The sequence below is a fragment of the Callithrix jacchus genome, chromosome 8 (assembly GCF_049354715.1).
Source record: "Callithrix jacchus isolate 240 chromosome 8, calJac240_pri, whole genome shotgun sequence".
In the NCBI taxonomy this organism is placed as follows: domain Eukaryota; kingdom Metazoa; phylum Chordata; class Mammalia; order Primates; family Cebidae; genus Callithrix; species Callithrix jacchus.
This window is the reverse complement of record NC_133509.1, coordinates 116,948,808-116,969,357: the sequence shown is the minus strand read 5'-3', so window position 1 is coordinate 116,969,357 and position 20,550 is coordinate 116,948,808. Positions and strand designations below refer to the sequence as shown.

Below are 20,550 nucleotides of genomic sequence, written 5' to 3'. Positions count from 1 at the left end.
AGCTGCCTTTATCTCTGCATTGTGCATGAACTCAGACACAAAATTTTAGGGACCAAGGGTGGACTTTTGCTGCCATCTACTGGTGTGTGATGGAAGAGCAACATATGCTTCTGAGCTTTCTCAAAAGAGGATGAGAGAACTGAAAGTTGGGAGATTCTTTTGATTAGGTAGAAAGTCCTTGTAGAGAGGAATTTCTACAGCCAGTCATGAGACCATATGTACCTTCTGCTAGAGAATTTTTAATAGCAACCCTCACCTATAATCTAATGATTTTACCGATGAGAAAAGAAGTCACTTTCCCCTCATTTCTTCAACCACAGTAAGTCTGAGTATGTCTATATTCATATTCATTTTCTTGAAGCTTAAAACCGAGAAGGAATAATAACCATTTTGGTTTTTCATATGAGCTTTTGTTGTCAGAACAAGCTCTGAACAATTATACGCTGCCTGGAAATTCAGGCAAGTTATTTTACCTCTTTAAATATTATTTTTCTTAATACAGAAAATGGGCAACACTTCGGTGTCATTGTTTATCCATTTTTTCCATGTACAGTCACTGAGATGCTTGGCATGAGGATTAAATGCGCTAATACACATAAAGTTCCCTGCAAATACCTGACACGCATAAGCCCCCAATAAAGGCCAATCATTGCCTCTAAACATCATCACCCCTAACTTCCCTTCATGTTACAGTAACTAATGATTTCAAATTTGTAATACTGAAGGAAGAAAGGAAGGTACCCAAAATGACCTCATTGGATAGCAAGTCTCCCTAAGAAATTAGAAATCTACTTTCTGTGCCTCAAGGAAGCCTGTAACAAGAAGAAAGGATGGTGATGTCAAAAGAGAAAGACAAGTACGTTGATCAGGAGATTTCTGCATTGAGTCTATATGAATGGTAGAATATATCTGAATTCCAGTTCAGTTATCACAATAGACTCAAAGATGGTGAAATGATTCTATAAGACTTAGAAGTTTCAAAGAATGAATGCATGTGGAGAATATGAATTATTATACTCAGGTTATTTCATTTTGGTTGCACATATTTGTTTTACGAGTAGCACTTTTGATTTGGCCAGATGTGCAGATCCAGGGAAAATTGGAAGTTATGTTCTCGGGAGGGAGAATGAGAAGGAAATAGAAGCAGAACCACTTTCTAATGAATTTCAGCAGATGATATATGTAAGCATGTGAGATTTTTAAAGCACTTACAATAGTTTATAATCATCACTATTAAAAAGATTTAGGAAAATAATCCTGCCATACTCATTAGACTTCCTCCAACAGGTCCATTATATGCCTACACTACGCTGTAGTCCATTAAGTGTGCAACGGCAGTAAGTGTGAGAATAACAATTGTACATACCTTACTTTCAAAATGCTTTATGGTTAAAAAATGCAAACCTTCATCTGAGCTTTCAGTGAGTTATAATATTTTTTGCTGGTGGAGGGTCTTGTCTCCACGTTGATGGCTGCTGACTGATAGGGTAGTGGTTGCTGTGGTAAATTCTTAAAATAAAACAACAGTTAACCGGGTGCAGTGGCTCACAGCTGTAATCCCAGCACTTTGGGAGACCGAGGTGGGCAGACCACCTGAGGTCAGGAGTTCGAGACCAGCCTGGCCAATATGGTGAAACCCCATCTCTACAAAAAATACAAAACTCAGCTGGGTGTGGTGGCGCTTGCCTGTAAGTCCAGCTACTTGGGAGACTGAGGCAGGAGAATCGCTTGAACTCAGGAGGCAGAGGTTACGTGAGCAGAGGTGGCGCCACTGCACTCCAGCCTAGGTGACAGAGTGAGACTGCGTCTCAAAAATAAAAAATAAAACAGTGAAGTTTGCTGCATTGACTCCTTTTCTCACGAACAATTTCTCTGTAACACGCAATATTGTTTGAGAGCATTTTACCCACAGTAGAATGTCTTTCAAAACTGGAGTCCAACCTCTCAAACCCTGACATTGCTTTATCAACTAGGTTTATATAATATTCTAAGTTTTTTGCTGTCATTTCAACATCGTTATGGCATCTTCACCAGGAGTAGATTCCATCTCAAGAAACCGGTTTTTTTCTTGTTTTTTTTTTTTTTTTTTTTTTTTTTTTTTTGCTCGTCCATAAGAACAACTCTTCATCCATCCAGGTTTTATCATGAGATTATGACAATTCAATCCCATCTTCAGGCTCCACTCCCAGTTCTAATTCTCTTGCTATTTTCATGACATCTATGGTGACTTCTTCCACTGATGTCTTGAGCCCCTCAAGATCATTCATGAGGGTTGGAATTAATTTTTTCCAAATTCCTGTTGATGTTGACATTTTGACCTCTTTCTACAAATCACAAATTCTTAATGGCATCTAGAATGATAAATTTTCTTCAGAAGGTTTTCAATGTATTTGGCTCAGATCCATTAGACAAATAACTTCCTATGACAGCCATAACCTTACAAAATGTATTTCTTAAAAATAAGACTTGGGAGTTGAAATTGCTTCTTGATCCATGGGCTGCAGAATGGACGTTGTGTTCATAGGTATTTAAAAAACGACATTTACAAGATGTGCATTCTCCTTGCACATCTTCATATAGCTGCTGGGTGACTTGGTGCATTGTCAAGGAGCAGTAAGAGTTTGAAAGTTATCTTCTTTTCTGGACACGAGGTCCCAACAGCAGGGTAATATGTTCAGTAACCATGCTGTAAACAGATGTGGTGTCATTTAGCTTCATCGTTCCTTTAGAATTTTTCTTTCTGCTGGTGACTCCCAAAGGTTTTTGCTTCTTATTTTCCCACTTTTTTTTATGGTGGAATTCATTTTTCAAAAAATGATATCACATTCATATCCTGATATATCAAAGAAAAAAGGATACACTGAATTAGCAGAAGCAGCAGTGGAGACCAGGAAACACCAAAATTTCCCAACTTGCTCCTACTGAAAGAACCAGGCAGATCACTAGAAAAAAAGCAGTGAGAAAATCACTTATTTTGGCCACCTGTATTTTTCCAGCACGAACTCTTCCTTGAATAGACCTTACCTGAGCAAATGGAACCATAAACACCAATGGAGAAAGATGCAGAGCCTCTTCTCATACCCTCGCAGGCATCTCACATTGCCAGGAATTGGTTCTTAGGCCACAGGTAATGAAAAGACTCAATATAGACTGTATTTGCAAGCACAGAGGACATCGAAATGCTCAGTTCATCAACTCTAGTCCTTTGTTTAGTTGTTTGCTGTTCATTTAATTAGTCCTCAAACTACTGGGGGACGGAGTGAGACATACGGAAAGTTATTGAACGTTGCAAAAGGGCATAATGAAGTAAAACAACCCAATTCTGCACATGTGTTGTGGTATTTGGGACACATTTTACAAGGCTTGGAGTTCCTTGGTCCTTTGGCCATAAAGCTCCAGCTATGTGGATGTAAGTTGAGTCTGATAGTCAACTAATAATATATGTCATGGAACAACAGACTCAGTCCCTAGCCTACTGTTCTTCCTTATGCTGACTAGTCTTTTATGTTCAAAGGCTGAGAAAAGATGCTTCTGCTCACTCTGAAGCTGTTGCTGGTGATGCCAGTGGTGGCGCCCTCAACAAGTGTGACTTTGCACTTCAGCCAGCAGCACCAATTTTGCTTCTTGAATGTGCCTATCCAAAGAGATACTTTTTCTAAATAAAGTTACATCAGTATTTGGCCAAAATAATAATAATAATAATTTCAGCCCTTATAAAGTAGCTCCTTCTGAGTACATCAGCAAACAATTCTGGAATGTGTATTTTATTCCTTATGTTTTTAGTGATGAAAAATTATTTTTTATCTCTGTAGAAGATCAGCCCAAAAGTTGCATATGCATTTTTATAATTTGTTCAAAATAAGAACTACATGGAAGTTTTATTGTTTAGAAGTTTTAGAATACATTCCAAGCTATATTTCTGTTTTCAGTGGGTCATAATTTTTTTTTTGAGATGGAGTTTTGCTCTTATTGCTTAGGCTACAGTGCAACGGGGCAATCTCGACTCACTGCAACCTCCGCCTCCTGGGTTCAAGCAATTCTCCTGCCTCAGCTTCCCGAGCAGCTGGGATGACAGACATGCAGCACCATGCCTGGCTGATTTTTGTATTTTCAGTAGAGACAGGATTTTTCCACATTGGTCAGGATGGTCTTGAACTCTTGACCTCAGGTGATCCATCCACCTTGGCCTCTATAATTTCCATGTTTTTTCAATTCTGTATGCTCTGTTATGCCACTCAATAAGGGCGATTGCTTCACTAAAAGCCTTCTAATTATTCTCCCTTTGTAATATAATATAAAATTTTGAAAATAATTTTAAAATACTATTCTGGTTAGAATGTATTGATTTTTTAGAAAACAAAACTTTTCTGTCATCTGCCAAAATGTTTTCCATAATAAATACGCAAATCTTCAAAAAAGTTTTTTCAGTAAAAACAAATCAACCCAATAGTTTTCTGCTTTCTGTCTAAAAAGGGAAGTAGAATATGAAATAATCTGAAAACCTCTCAAACAGTAGATGAAGTAGAAATACAAAAATTAGATGATTGGTTGGATAATTATAACCTTACAAATAATAAACCACAAAGATGTAGCCTAAAATTCCTTCATCATTGTCCCACATAGGTACATATGAATAAACAAGACTGGCAGGAAAATAGTTACTTTGATTTGCATGTGACTATTTATTTATTTAAGCTGCTCAGCATTCGAACCCCTTATCATGTTTGAAGAATTCCCCAGTTCATTAGTTTGGGGTAGACAGCAAAGACCTTCTTTAGAAAATGACAATGCTCTCTGATTGCTTTTTTAGCATCGCTTCTATAATTGGCATTGACTGAGGGACCTCCAGTACAATTTATCCTGATTTGACTTTGACCCAGTAGCTAGTGATGCAAGAGAGACAGAATGGAGAGCCCTCTCTTTGCTTTGCTCATGGCAGCAGGCATTGTGCTGGATCCAAGGTTAAGTGTCTGGTCCAGAACTACTAGTGATACCAACTCTAGAATCTGGTGTTTGCCAGCGGGGACAGCAGGTTGCTCAGCAGATGTGTTCTGAGTGAGGCATGCTGCTCTATTCTTCTGCTCTCCCAGTAATTCCACAAGCTTCATGATAAAATTAATTCATTTTGCCTAATCTACTAGACACAGCTTCTTTTGCTTGCAACAAAGAATTATGAATTAATTCCTCAAGACCTTTGAACCGCAAGAGTTACCATTTACTTGTACACCAGTTAGGATTTTTCAAATTGACTTAGGTTTACCTGGCCAACACCAGGTATACTTACATATTAGAACTTAGAACTCCATTTTTACATATACAACATTATTTAGCACAATGGCATCTAGGAGTTATCTGTATTAAATCAAAATTGGTCAATTGATTGAATAACTGATGAAAGACAAAAAGAGAGAAAATAATTAAGTATCTATTCTCTCTTTGCTATCCCATATAACATTGTTTCTTTTTAACCTAATGACCTAAAACAAAGGGTAAGGAACTGCTTTAAAATAAGGTTAACTAAATCCACATCCTTGATTCTGCCTCATCTCAAGCTTGTATATGTAAAAAGCCAAGCTCAATGCCAATTACCCTGTTAGGTCTAATGAAAAAACAAATGTGAGGCAAAAGTGATTTTATTTTTATGCAATGCACTGAGCACTTGGCTATGGCTACCCGTCCTCCTCTTTAGTCTAAATATGGGTATTTAGACTAAAAGCCCATGTTCAAAAAGAAACTAACATAGCAATGTATGTATTTCACAGTGCATTCATGGGAATCTGTTGCTCACATAGGAACTCTACATGTCTTTGATTTTCATCACCAACATTATGTTCTCTGAGATTCTAAGTGAGAGAACTGGAGCACTCATATTATGTCACCTGCAAGTCACTGGCAAGAAAAGTCCAAAATTAGGAGACAGTCAATGACCACAGCATGTGCTATCATGTGCTATCAAAAACAAACAAACCGGCAAGCGAAGTCCAAAATCAGGAGAATCAGGAGATAGTCAATGACCACAGCATCCTGAAAAACAGAAAGAGGGAAGTCCTAGACTAAACAGTTTAATAAAATTAAACTGGACCGGGCGCGGTGGCTTACGCCTGTAATCCCAGCACTTTGCGAGGCCGAGGCGGGTGGATCATGAGGTCAAGAGATCGAGACCATCCTGGTCAACATGGTGAAACCCCATTTCCACTAAAAATGCAAAAAATTAGCTGGGCACGGTGGCGCGTGCCTGTAATCCCAGCTACTCAGGAGGCTGAGGCAGGAGAATTGCCTGAACCCAGGAGGCGGAGGTTGCGGTGAGCCGAGATCGCGCCATTGCACTCCAGCCTGGGTAACAAGAGCGAAACTCCGTCTCAAAAAAAAAAAAAAAAAAAAAAAATTAACTTAGCAAAAGGATGATTTGAATTATTTGTTCAAATGGAATAATCCATCAAATACTTAGTTAAGAATCAGGGAGTGTGAAGGGGTCCAGTAGGGAGTGTTCAAAAAAATTTGTTGAATAAAGAAAGTCATTTTCAAAGCATTCCATGAATAATAATGTTAAATTGAGGGCTAAATATAGATGGACAATTTCCCTATCATTTCTTTGAAACTCTATTAGCTATCTTATCCCTTTCTACCTGCCATTTATACACTCTCTCCTCGTCTCATCCCCAAATATTTAGTAACACGTGACGCTGCAGTCCACATGCAAATCCAAAAACGCTCATGATTATTATCCACTACTTTGAAACAAACTGTAAGTTGTAGAGGGTAGATTATCCAGTGCTGCATTACAAAACAGCACTGCTCTGCCTTTCAAATAATGGTTTGCAAACATTTCTCCTGTGCTGTGGTGGAGGGATTTGGAGATTGGGGTTGTAAAGGCTCTGCTATGTGAACTAACTGGGTCACAGCAAAGAGAGCAAACTCCATCTCTTGTTGTCAACAAAACAATGATAAATGTTGTATTTCATTTTCTAAAGCATCATCTTTCAAGAATGCAGACAAACAAGTAAAAATTGGATATCTCAGCATACGTAATACTTTATTTCCACCTGCCACTGATACTTGCTGCTGACAAATTGGTATAAATATTTGAGATGCTAAAAAAATTGAAGTCATTGTGCTGAAACGACTGAATACATTCCTGAAGAGATGAAATGGAGTTGGTCTTAATAAGGGAAAGACACTATTCACGTAGAGATAGGGGTTTCTATATCTCTCTATGGTTCTAAACTTCCTTAGTGGAGGAGGACCCTCTTCCTGGGCAAAGTTCTACCACATTACCGATTTGGACACCTCTTTCAGTTAAATGTCTCAAAGACAGATTTCAGTTTTATTGAGTCTTGCCACACAAAATATTACATTAAATATTTATGAAGGAATAACATCTTTATTACTTTTTAATTAATTCTTTAAGAATACCTTTTGGTGTTTTATAATTGGTTAACAGTAATAAAAAGCCCCAGAAGAGAAAGAGCAAAAGTGAAGGATATTATAGACAGGCAGTGATAGGAGTACAGGTTCCTTACAACTTCCTTGGTTTTTTTGTTTGTTTGTTTGTTTATTTGTTTTTAAGCCAAGGTTCTGGATTTATGCTTTGGTTCCCTGAGGAACCTCCTATTTGCAGAATTATAGTACTACTATCTGGGAAGGAGTGCTTGGTAAATAAAAAGGACTTTCTGGTAAGAAAGACCTGGGTTCCAGTCCTGACCTGGATAAAGTAACCACTCTGTGCCTCAGGTTTCTTCTCTGACAAATGAGGGAAAATTCTAACAATTGAAAATTTTGGTTTTAAAAAGAAATAATAAAACATCTAAAAGCACAATACCAGGTATGTAGTAAGCAATCAATTAATATTAGCCACTACTAGTATTAATATTTTTCTTTCTCCAAAACTAATGCCAGACTGTCCCACAGTCTGTGGTTATTTTGCTGCTGATTTGAGATCTGAGTCGGCCATGCCAGATGGCTCACACCTGCAATCCCGGCACTTTGGGACAGAGGTGGGTGAATCATCTGAGGTCAGGAGTTCAAGACCAGCCTGGCCAACATGGCAAAAACCCATCTCTACTAAAAATACAAATATTAGCTGGGCATGGTGGTGGGCCCCCTGCAATCCCAGCTACTTAGGAGGCTGAGGCAGCAAAATCGCTTGAACCCAGGAGGCCGAGGATGCAGTGAGCCGAGATCGCACCACTGCACTCCAGCCTGGGTGAAAGAGCGAAACTCCGTCTCAAATACAAAAACGAAAACAAAACAAACAAACAAAAAAAAGATCTGAGTCATCTAAGATTTGACTCTAATTCAGCTCTACTTCCTAAATTAACCATCTTATGTATTAACATCTTCTGATTTGTGTGTCAAGGTTTATTTTTCACAATTACCTTTTCTCTCCCTTCTTAAAACAGTATTGCCACCCACATGGTTTTTCAAATTACAGCTTTCCTAGCCTTAACTAACACAACTGCCCAAATGGCCATCTTTTTCTCTTCTTCTTTAATTACAGTACATATTTTTAAAAAACCCTTGGGAGGGCAATTCTGTTCTTCCATCAATTATGAAAGCCCATCTCCAAATCAAAGGGGGGAAAAACAGACTGATACTGTTTTGTGTCAATAGTAAAATGTTCCTGCTCTTTTCTTTACCCTCAGTTACTTCTGCAGTTATCCTCAGTCAGGGCTGTGTGAATGCTGAAATGTACTAATTTCAAAAGTCATGCTGGCCTTTGGATCAAATGAAGGTAAACTAGATATGCCTCCAACCCACCTATTCTCTAGCCCCATGGGCCCTGAGGACCACTAGGTACTCTACAATTTGCACTGTAGGATATGAGATGCTGAAAAACTTGGAAATGAATGCAACTCATTCTGCTCTAACCATATGGGTTCCTGCCAAGTTCATCCAGGGAAGTGAAGCATAAAAGAAAGGGGGAAATGGCAAGGCAAGGCGAAACTTCCTTCATGTCAGAAATGTAAGTTTATAATTAGTCACAGAGAACCGACACAGTAAGCACAAAAAAAGTATTACTATTTGTTTTTACTTTGTCTTTTATATCATGCTTTCTCTTTTCTGCTTCAATACAACTTTCTTTTAAGAAAATAAAATCTTAATGCTGAAATTTACCAAGAAAATGTATTTCACTTCAAATGAAAACCAGCGAGACTGCTGGTTCTTTCATCAATTGTATAGATATCCCACTGAGTAACAAGTTTAGTGGATGACACAGGAATGTTTTAGCAGATAGATTATCCTAAAACATTACCATCATCTTGTGCACATAAACATAACTTTCTCAAGCTGTGGAATTTATGACAAGCTGGAAAGTTTGCTGACTCCATGTTTTCTGAAGATGGTCTTCAAGAAGACTTCACATACCGTTAGCTCTTTCCTTTTATGTAGTGGTTATGCTTTATCATTTAGAAGCTATTTTCTCTTGCAAATCAATAAAATAAAGCAAAGTTGCTTTCTCAGTCTCCCAAACTGGGAGGGACCATCGGCTTTGATGATATCAACCAGCATGAATGTCGGAATCTCTTTCCATATACTGCTACCTATAAATTACTGAAGGTTCAAATCTGCCTGGAATTGGGAAACTGTAAGTGTTTCAGTTATAAAAACCAAATATTTTTATAAAACTTTTACTGAACACTTTAGCATATTGTCTGGGACTGGGTGATTATATTAAAGCAATTTAATGGGCCTACGATCCACTGACAAAGGTACTATTATTTTCCTTATTTTTTCAGTTGAGGCATGAATCTTGGGAGACTTATCCCAGTGGTAAGGAATATGCCCTGAAATCAATGGAGAAAACTAATCAAGTCTGATTGGAGACTGGATTTGCTTCACCACTAAGTTTGGCTTGTTGTCAGTTAATACAGCATATCAACAAAAAGCATCTACAAATATTTCTTTTTTTTTTCTTTTTTTTTTTTTGTTGAGACAGAGTTTTTTGTTACCCAGGCTGGAGTGCAATGGCACGATCTCGGCTCACCGCAACCTCCGATTCTCCCGCCTCAGCCTCCTGAGTAGCTGGGATTACAGGCATACGCCACCATGCCCAGCTAATTTTTTGTATTTTTAGTAGAGACGGGGTTTCACCATGTTGACCAGGATGGTCTCAAACTCTCGATCTCATGATCCACCTGCCTCGGCCTCCCAAAGTGCTGGGATTACAGGCTTGAGCCACCGCACCCGGCCTACAAATATTTCTAAGGCACAGACACTAAGAAGATAATTTATGTAAAAGAAAAGGAATACTAGAGATGTGATGAGGTAAAATAAAACAAGGATGGAGTCTATCTACATCAACTGCCCCCTCCTTTTCTGTGTGAAAAAATAACTAGCTGAGATCAGAAAAAAAGGACTCTTTGTTTCCAAATGCAGAAGACAAAGCATCAAGCATCTGAGGCTGAGTTCTGGAGCTGCCACTCTCTTCCTGTTTCCCTGCTTGAGGGTCCAATTAATTTTTTTTTAAGTTGAAGTTTGTGTTTATTTGTTACCAATAGCTATATTATTCACTTTGATTCTCTAGGCATAAAAACAGTTGGGCTTGTAGGAGGCAAGAGGCAAAGAGAGCAGTGGCTGCTATCTGCTCAGATCACAGAGGGCAGCCTGTCAGCCGAGAGCTTAATAAAGCCACTCCTTCCCAAGAATGCTTATCAACTATAGGGGTTGAAGTCCGTCCTGAACCTTGTGCAGACTCAGCATGGCCAGAGCTCAATGGAGTCTGACTGGAGATTACATACTTCCCTCTCTGACAGTATCAGTGTCACAACTGCCAGTGCTTTCCGCAAGACACCAAATGCCCTGTGATGAAAAGCAAATAATTCCACTAAAAACTGGAGCATCTAAGTGCTAAATGAATATCCAAATGAGTCAACCTTTGTATCATTTGATTAGTTGTAAAGTGCTAATGGAATATAAGGTGGTATTGAAATGCAGGTGGTTTTCAGATATTATACTGCAACATCTCAACAACTCGGGAAGATTCGCTATGTTGACAGTTTTCAGATAACTCCAAATACTTTCTCAAAGGTTTCAAGACCATGAAGTAGTATCGTCTGGACTGAAATGTGGATTTTTTCATTGTCATTTCAGCAACTTTCCCACTGTTTTATAGCTATTGCATTTTGATTTTGCTGTTGGAACACGGGTATCTTCAAACACAATGATGCTGGAGGGAGTTTTATCACTAACATTAAACCAATCTCATGGCTATATCTTCTGGTGTTGGTTTGTTAAAAATAAGAACAAATTTAGGTCTTCAAGGTTCTGTGCCAGTCTGCTATTTTTTAATTGTCCCATGCATGCTTATAAATGCCAATACATTGTACCCACAGTCACTTTTTTTAACGTCATTTTTTTCATACCACCAAGTCAAGAATATCCTATATCTGCCTGGAAGAAATTAGTTCAATTTCCCTATTTTTGCAAAATCTGAAGAAACCCTAATGAAATGTAATATCCCATAGTGAAAAAATATATTCTATTTCCTGGAAAGCTACTGCCTGATTTTCTTCAGCCATAGTCTGGTGTCTTTGAATCTGTTGGTTTATGGACCTGTGCTAATCTCATTGTATTAAAAACTGGATAGAATTCATGTACTTTATTAAAGGCAAGCCCTTCTTGTCTACCTTTTCTGTCCAGGTGAGAACTGACACTTTTGAAACTGAAATAACCCAAGTATCTGAGCCAGAACAGTCTTTCTTTCCAAATTACTCACATGTGTCCCAAACTGTTGGTGAGCTGGAGCTGAGTGGCTCTTAGATTTCCTTGTGTAGTTAGTCCCTCCACTCCAAGCAACTGACTTACAGGCAATGTGGTGTGAAGCTTGCTTTTCCAATTGGAGCTGTCTTTTCAATTCCAACCATAGTCAATGCTGATTAAATGTCATCACCTATAGATTGATTTTTGATCCTAAAATGCCATAAAGCATTCATCTCAGAATTCTTCCAAGGAGGTGACCATCAGCATCTCAAAAACCACCACCAGAGCATGTTTCGTCAATCAATATATGCAGTACTTTCTTTAAAAATCTGAAACAAATCCAAGTTCTCCCAGACTCAAAGTCAAGTCCAGATGCCTGGAAAATGTTAGTGATTTTTCCCCATAACTGGCTGTGTTTCATGCATTTTTGTAAAGATTTAGCATTTCAGGTAAATAATGTATTTAATGGTTTTATTTGGTAGCATCCAAAAAGCCAGTTTAAAAAAAGAGGTTATGGCTGACTTTTCTTTTTCATTCATAGATTTAACTTCAAGTAATTTTAGGGCATAATTTTGTGGAAACAACAACAACAAAAAGTTCAAATGACCACAAGCACTCAGCATTCATAAAATTCAGTCAACTGCTATGAAAAATGCAATTTAAGCTAACTGTAATCTGGACTAAGGAGTGACCTTATTTAGAACAAAAGCTATGAATCAAACTGCAAACCTACAAACCTGAATAAAATCTAAGCCTGCAAAGAGAGCTTACAGCTGAAAAGGAAAGTTTACTCTTTACATATTCATTATGAAGAAAAGGGTGCTCTAATATTGACACTTAAAATTTATACTAACGACGTTAAAATACATACAAAGAAGAAAGCAATTTTCACTGTGGTATCAAATTTATGATATTCTTAATAAAAAAGGATTGGGATGATTTTTGTTCAATTAATCAGAAATTTTGTTTTAAAGAGTCATAAAAATTTAGGCACACACACATTAAGCTCTTTTTCTTTTTTTCCTTTTTTTAACCTTAAACAACAAACTAAGCTTTTTTTTTTTTTTTTTTTTTTTTTCTGAAATGGAGTCTCGCTCCATCATCGAGGCTGGAGTGCAGTGGTGGGATCTTGGGCTCACTGCAACCTCTGCCTCCTGAGTTCATGCAATTCTTCTGCCTCAGCCTCTAACGTAGCAGGGACTAAAGGCACCCGCCACCAGGCCTGGCTGGTTTTTGAATTTTTAGTAGAGACTAGAAATGAGGTTTCACCAGGGTGGCCAGGCTGGTCTCAAATTCCTGATCTCAAATGATCCACATGCCTCGGCCTCCCAAAGTGCTGGAATTGTAGATGTGAGCCGTGGCACTCAGGCTTAGCAATCTTTTGTTGAAGGTCAAGCCCTCTTCTTTGAAAACATATCCAATAATTGAAGTTTTAGCTTACTTTTCTTGCATAACAACACATGTATTGTATCATCCAAGACTCTCAGTTCTAATTGCTTTAAAGAAAAGAGAGAATTTAGGCAGTTACAAAGCAATCTCAATGCAAGATGCTTCTAGATATTTTTTTCTAGTCTTTTAAAAACTCTCACCAACATCTAATTTGATTTCATTATGTTAACAATTTGCCTTTATCAAGTGTTTAAAAAGCATTCAACTTAGTTTTATAGAGACAAGTTTGTTCTCTAACATATGATTCATTGGCTTATGTAACATTAGGTAAATTACACAATTAGAATAATGGGCACAACTGATACACAGGTTTGGCAACAAAGACAACTGACTCTTGGTAAATATAAAATTCAAGTGGGGGTTTAACTTTTATGAAAGTTCAGCATCTTGGAGACATCAATCATACGTCTATATCTGTTAGCTATTACCACAATAATGCAATAAACACATGACCGTAGTGTCTCATAACAACAAGCATTTACATTTCTCATTGACAGGTTTCTGGATCCTGTTTCAGCTGAGCGGCGTTCCAGACTGCAGGTTAGAATAGGCATGCTTTCTATATCTCACTCTAGATCCCAGAATGAAAGGATAATGGCTAGCTGGGACCTGTTCTTTCATGATGACAGAAGGGTAAGAGAGCCAAGCTAAACCATAAAAATTCATGTCAAGTCTCCTCTTACGTCAGATCTACTAGCATTCCATCGGCCAAAGTAAGTCCAAAGTCACAGACAAGGAAAGTACACTCAATCTATCTTTGGGCCATGTCAAGAGAATGGCTCCAGAATTCTACAACAGGTGAAGAATTGGGGCTAATATCTCTATCTACTCCAATGTTTTACAGAGTGAAAAAGCAGAGTGTTTAATCCAGGGAATCTGTTACGTGAAAGTCAAGAGAGATTTGATTAGACTTAGGGTCAAATGAAACAACGAATACAATGAACTCTACACTTACTTATTGGTCATTTCATTCACTAACCCATACAATCCACAGAAGTATATTGTGTCCCTTTTATGTATCTAACATTCTGGAGATATGAAAAAAATAATTTAAAAGTTTCCTTTGCCCTTGACTGCCTAATGGATTATCTATGTTGAGAGATAAAGAAGAATGATTCAGACTAAACAGTAAAACAGAAAAAAAATGTGGTTCTTTGACTTCGAATGCCACTAGAAAGGCAATACATTTAACTTCATAATATGCTTCTACCTGAACCAATGATAAAGTCAGCTAACATGCTTTGATTATGGTTAACAGCAAATTATTACAAACTGCCTTTTACCTCTATCTCTTTAGATTGTCACACTAGGTACATTAAGTGTGTGAGAGAGAAGAAAGGCAACATATTCCCTGAGACTAGGACACCCTGAAGTGCTCTTCAGAAGAAGTTACCTGGACAACACCAAATCAATAAACAGGTGTGCATCTAACAAAAGAGAGAAGTTTTGATAATGAGAAACAGAACAATTACTATCCTAAAGATACTTATATTTTTTGCAGACAAATGTTAAGTACACTTACAGAGGTTACATACAGCCGAGGAAAGAATACTGTATCATCAAGGATTCTCCTATTTCAATTCCTTAAAGTGGAATAAGAACTTAAACCCTCAGGAAAGAGACTGAAATTGTAGTGCTTACTCTATCGCTAGTGACGTCACCTTTGGCAAAGCACCCAGCATTTGTTAGTGTTGTCTTCCCTACAGACTTTCCCTCCCAAGGCTCTTCTCCTCCCAAGGCTGGGATAAATGGAGCCCTTTGATTCCTTTACATCTTAATCCTATTTCTATTACCTGATCTATTAAATTGCTTTGATATAACTATGTATATATTTCTCTCTTGAACCACCAAGTTTCTTGAGATGAGAGCCAATGTCTTATGCCTGTTTGTAGAATAAACCTAGGAAAGAAAATAAGACTTACTGATGATTGGTTTAAAATACTCACAGCTCTACTATAGCACCTCTGAAATTGTGTGAAAATCTTTTAAATTCATTTTGGCTGAGGAAATCCCAATATTTTTCCAAGAACAAATCTCAATCTCTGCCCCATAAAGTATAATAATTTCTATTATAAGACCCAAGCCCAAATCCAGTAGAGTACAATAAAACTTTATTCTTCAACATTACATTTAAGCTCTACCCTGGATATATGACTTTGAAAATAAAATGCAGGCCTTCAATCTGTCGTCTTTTGCTTGTAGACAATAAAAACGCACAAAAATGAAAATCTTGATATTTCATGGACTCACAATAGTGCTGTACTAATACAACAGCCTTTTGAGCAAGCCTTTGGTGTGACCCAGAGAAAATGCTGCATGAATATTAACTTTAGAAGGGAATTGAGGTGTCATTTGATATTGTTTATTTTGTAATTTAAAAAATTAAGTTCCTAAGAAATGAAATGATTTGCGTAAGAGTACCTTAAGTCTTATAAATGATGGGCCTGGAACTTACAACAAGTCTAATGTGTATTTTTTATTAATAAGGATAAGGGAGAATTACTTAATATCTTGCTTCTTTGGATGCCACACATATCACTTTATTGTATTTACCACCATGAAAACTTTTCACAAACATTCATCACTCCAGAACTCTCTAATTTATGAAGAGCTGTGCAATGATGAACAAGTCATTTAACCTCTCTGGTTTTGATTCTAATAAGGAGCATGGCCTATATGACTTTAAGATCCCTTCTGCATACACTCTGGTCAACAGAGGGATTAGAGTTGGATTTTGGAATACTTGTTAAAGAAATGACATTGAAATATACATATATATATAGAGAGAGAGAGAGAATGTGTATATATATCATCCATATATATATATAGATGAATCCAAGAGCTTAGACATTTCTGGAGAGACTTTTTTTTCCCTACAACAATAGGTTTTCATTGTGATGTCAGAGTCTTGGGAATATGACAAACATTCTTATTGTACTCAAACACAATTGGGATCTGTCATGGAAGTATTGCAAAGGGGCTACCAAAGCTGAAAGCTTTTGTCAATATGGTAAGATTATTTAAATGACACTAGGGAATTCAGCATCAAAGAGAGAGAGAAAAGAGAAACAAATTACATATGTGTACATACATATATGCATATATGTGTGTGTGTACACTACACATACTAATCCCGGGTAAAATATTAGCCACAGATAAATTAAAAAGCTACAAAACAATACTTTAAGACATCTAAATGTTTCCGAAGGCATTTGTGTCTTTCATGTCACTAAGTCATTTCCCAAACTCTCATATTGACCTTGATTTATTTTCATTATGATACTCATTTGGGGTGAATTTGTAGTGAAGTAGAGAACATTATATAACTAGTATGAGTAATGTTTTGTAATTATGAGTATATGTAATGTTGTGGGTTTGTTCTGGTCATAGAATAAAAGCTTTATAAATGAGTGCCTTTGATCTAGCATTAGGAAATTCATTCCAAAAACAAAAGGTTCATATAAAATAATATTATACAAAACTGAAAATACTCCTTAATATACAAAACTTGTGGCAATAATTTAGTATTAGAGTCACAACTACCACCAGCCTCCTGAGGCCCCACAGTGGTCTCTCCCTTACCCAACACAACATCCTACCATCTAGACCAAAACAAACATTAGGAGTCAAAGGGCATTTTGTAATTATCTTCTCCTAACTCCTCACCTGATAAATAGGAAGTTGATGGCAAACTGGTGGTGGTGAAGTGAATCACTCCCACCTACAACTATTTATAGTCACTGTAAGTTTTCCTTATATAACAAACACAGGAGTGATGATTCTTCCTTGTCTAGCCCAATACTAATCAGATTTCACCCTTTTTCTATCACAGCTTTATTACTCCGCAAAATAGCTAGTTTCTACTGGCAACATTTCTCTTATTAGGCCAGTTCCCAGGAGGAAAATTAGCATCACCCATGTGTTCCAAAAGTTAACCTACTTTTTTGGTTGCTGATGGATCTGAGGCAGGATCACATTGCACTGGCTCACTCAGACTGTTTTCCACAGGCCCTGTAATGCCTAGTAAATCTGGGTTCAATCTGTGGTTCGTTAAAAAAAAAAAATGCCTGGACTTCTCATAAAACAAAGTGGAAAGAATTTCTTACCTGTCTTCTCCTCTGTCTTCTCTTGGTACCAGACTAAGCATACCTTTGAGTAGATGACATAAAATGACTACTTCATGAAGATCTATTTCATACTTCAACTCCTAAGCAATCATATTTTCTAAGATATGTTAAAGTTATTATTTTGTATGGCACCCAGAGTCTTTTGCAAAACCCAGTAATCATTTCAGGTAATTGGAAAGTAATGGCAGAAGCTCCAGAACTAAGCCACTAAAAGCCATCTTTTGAGACTAACATGTGCAAATGAGTTGGCTAGGTTCTAACAATTTTAAGGCAGAGTAATTTAGATTATGTAAATCTTTGTAACTGCATTAGTATTTAAACTGCATTTGTATGTCTGAAGACCAGAGGCCCTGTTACAAATCTTTTGGAAACCCACTGCTAATTTATTAGGAAGTAATGACTTTAGCGACCTTAAGAATTCACAACACCTAATTTTGAGAACACACCCGAGGTTCACCAGAAGCCTGAAACAATCTGCAATTGGCTATGCTCACTTTGGAAGGCATAAAGAACCTGTCTTCCCTGAAGCAACTGCTTCTACTTCCTCAAAAAGATCAATGTCCGAGCCCAGTCATCCATCTGAGGGCTTCCTGCCTAAATCTGATCTTCTTCCATCTGCTTTGAAAGTGGGTTAAGCCCTCTGGGTCATGTAAAATCTGCAGCATAACCTGAAAACAACTTGATACAAGCCCATCACCAAAAAGTCCCTGTTTGGTTCCCCCAAAGCACCACTGTCCATATGGAGAGACATTTTATAACCTTTCATGGCTTGTTACCTCTTTCCAGTATTAAAGTATATAAGCATCTAAAAGGGATGATTTCTTGGCTGCAATAGCTCATTTGAAATGCACTTCATAATTAACAACTTTGAAAGCAAAGAGGTAAATTTTGTCACATGTATTATTAAAGCAGAGTGAAGTCCCCCAGGACCAAATTAGATGCTTAATTTAAAATGTCCATGGTAAAAGAAACAAGTAGATAGGGATTTGTGCTCTCAGCAATCCCAAATTAGCACACTGATTGAAGCGCCTGTTCAAGCCATGTGGAAAGACACAGACCTTGGGACTGCCCTGGTGAATGAGGACTCACATTTTCCAACTTGAATGCGGGTCAGCTAGAATGTAACTTTAATGAGGTCGTCTGAGATAAGGGAATGAGATGAGAGACCCAGTGGGCAGGTAATCATGGTGTAATGAAAAAAGTAATGAGTGGAAATTCATAAACCTGGTTTCATTCATTCTTTAACAATTCTATTTATTTCCAAGTATTGTGCTACATGATAGGTGGTAGGTTTCTTCTGTTTTGTCGCCTGCCACTCCTGAACTTGGCCAAGAATCCTGCTCCCTCCACACCTCCATTTCCACTTGTATAAATTTGCAGGGTAGAAAGAAGTAATTATTAAAGAAACTCACACAATTTTAAAAAAAGAACACAAGTTAAAATTTTAATTTTTTAATTCTGTTCGGGTATACAGTATATTTTCCTTTAACTACATTCAACTGGAGTTTGTCAAGACTTTTAAACTGTAATCCCCTGGCAAACTTCTAAAATTGCTCGCAACTGTCTCCAAGTACTGCTACACAGCCATGGATAGAAAGCCAAACTGCCTCAAGACAGACAGGACCATCACTTAGGCAAGGGAATAATCCTAAAACTCTGATGCCTAAGAAAGATGAGGACGACAAAACACCTTCTTAACTTGTTGGTGACTGTGGCAGGCAAGAGAGAATTTAATGAGCTTGGCAAAATAGCTCATTGGCATTCTGCCTAGTCTCAGCTCTGTGCATCCCACATCCAGGGAGGGTCCTTTGTTGAAATAGACCTGATTCTCTTGAATTACTTTTGCCCTTTCTGTTTTTCTCCTTAGGCAGTATGTTTGGTTGACAGAAAAATTCTTTCCTATGAATGCACCTACCAAGCTTACACATAATACAAAATTCAATTAATTTTTTTAAAGCTATAAGAAAACACACTAACGTAGTAATCCCACAGATTCTACCTTAATGATCATGCCTACCGTGGCCAAGTTAAAACTGTTGTAGGAATCATAATTTGGAATTTCCTGCTCCATTTAAAGTCTCCAGGGTCAAATTGTCATAAAGATCTTTCTTATACTGAAATTCCATCTTTCCAGAAGGTAAAGAACAACTTACCTTTATATCCAAAGTAAATCAAATCCAAGAGAAGAATTAGAAAGTGACCTTGGATATGTCATTTCACCTTTCTGAAGCTCGTCAATGAAATGAAGGTTGCTGGATCTCTTAGGCCTTGCCCCCCACTAACATCATATGATTCTGCTCTACAGGTGCTACCCAGTAATTGAAAGTTATATAAATCACAAAGGAGTAAGAAAGAACCGTAGACCACTAAGAAAGGCAGTTCGAAGCATACAGCTCAGATCCCCTTCAAAACGTCAGCCAACAGGCTTTTTTCCCTTGGCTTACTGCCCTTTCAGCTGTCAACGCCTTATACTGCCTCTTCCACAGGATTTTTTAAATGAATACAGTAAAAATGCTTTAAAATGATCTAAATTCTAAAGGATGAGTTCAAGCTAAGAAGATTAAATACTGCTGGTGAATAACGTTAGGATGACCATTCATTGAAGAATATGGTTTCTGTGGTGATCTGCTGAAGACATTTTTCCTAAAGTTCTTATCTCAAGATATGGCACATTCCAGGCTCTATCCTCACATGACAAGCTATGTTTTACAGAATCCTTAGTGAGTGAAGCCCTATGATATATTGTAAGGTTTTGATGACACAGAATATACAAGTAAAAGCCTTTCTCAGTGACAAGGGAAAAGGTCTACTTATGAATTGCATTTTAATTAGTATATTTTTTTCTCATTCTTGAAAACCACTTTTCTCCATGTGATTCAATCTAGCTACTACGTTAAAGAAAAATAAAAGTAAAAAGAAGAAAAAGAAGGAAGGAATGAGGAGGAAAAAGAGAAAGAGAAGGAAGAGAAGAGAATGAAAGGGAAGGGAAGGATGTGGAATATAAGAGTTGGTATAAGACTGTGGGAATGGAGAGCAGTGAGAAATACAGGGACCCAGTTTTGCACTAATTAGCTTTGTGCTTGATCTTGAATAAATCAGCAGATTTCTCTGATCCTAGATCCTTCATCTATAGAATGATTTGGCTAAAGTATTAATGGTGTTTATAATTCCTTCCAACTCAAACATGCCATGACTGTAAGTAACTAGAAAATAGTTATAATTTGAACACCCATATGGGAATGTAGAATTATTTAAAGTCCTGATTTGTAATCTT

The 20,550-nt window shown here is 37.4% G+C and overlaps 1 long non-coding RNA gene across 1 annotated transcript in view; it reads right to left on the bottom strand.

The window, feature by feature from the left end:
- Positions 1-20,550, bottom strand: part of LOC144577568 (uncharacterized) — a 695,104-nt gene that overhangs the window by 556,556 nt on the left and 117,998 nt on the right. The gene's annotated exons all lie outside the window — the stretch shown is intronic.